This window comes from Frankliniella occidentalis, unplaced genomic scaffold, assembly GCF_000697945.3.
Source record: "Frankliniella occidentalis isolate FOCC.00 unplaced genomic scaffold, Focc_3.1 Scaffold2, whole genome shotgun sequence".
Classification (NCBI taxonomy): Eukaryota; Metazoa; Arthropoda; class Insecta; order Thysanoptera; family Thripidae; genus Frankliniella; species Frankliniella occidentalis.
The window spans coordinates 2,876,736-2,877,343 of record NW_026267132.1 but is presented as its reverse complement, the minus strand read 5'-3'; the positions used below and the strand labels follow the sequence as shown (position 1 = coordinate 2,877,343).

The following is a 608-nucleotide window of genomic DNA, read 5'->3' as shown; positions in this document are numbered from 1 at the left end:
CACACACATCCATAACGTATCATAATCTGTTTGGCAATAAACAGCATTACTATCAATCATCTTTTTTTTTAACGACATCTTAGTGTGCTATTTAGAGTGGGGTAGTGTTAGGTATAGAGGGCAAAGAGATGGAGTCCCCATTGTAGTAGTGTGCTATGGAGAGAGGGTCCCTGGGTCCCTTTGTGAAGTATAATAATTTGGCTCCCCTTATGGGTCACGCCCACCGCCCCGCCGTGCCTCGCCCTTGGGCCCTACGAGCACGTGTCGGTATGGGGGTCGGACTCCCCGGGCCCGACATGCCGGCAGCCGCAAGGAGCCAAACCCACGTAATAAACTTGAAGAGAACCCTCAAGTAAATCTTTCGCTTTTCCCCTCCCCTTACACCCTTTCTTTCGCAGAGGAAATTGTTTGATCTGAAGAAGTAATCCAACATGGCGCTTTCATACACACACACACACACACACACTCCCCCTCCCCCCCTCTCTCTCCCTTATACCTCATCGGCCGGGTCGCTGCACCCGCCGGGCGCACTGCTACAGGAGTCTGTCGGGGACCAAAGTTGACTTAACCTGCACCATTGTGTCGGCTGACGCAGGATGGCTTGGCAT

General features: G+C 52.3%; 1 protein-coding gene across 1 annotated transcript in view; it reads right to left on the bottom strand.

The window, feature by feature from the left end:
• The window catches only part of LOC113204400 (synaptic vesicular amine transporter), a 59,469-nt gene that overhangs the window by 10,212 nt on the left and 48,649 nt on the right, over positions 1-608 (bottom strand). The gene's annotated exons all lie outside the window — the stretch shown is intronic.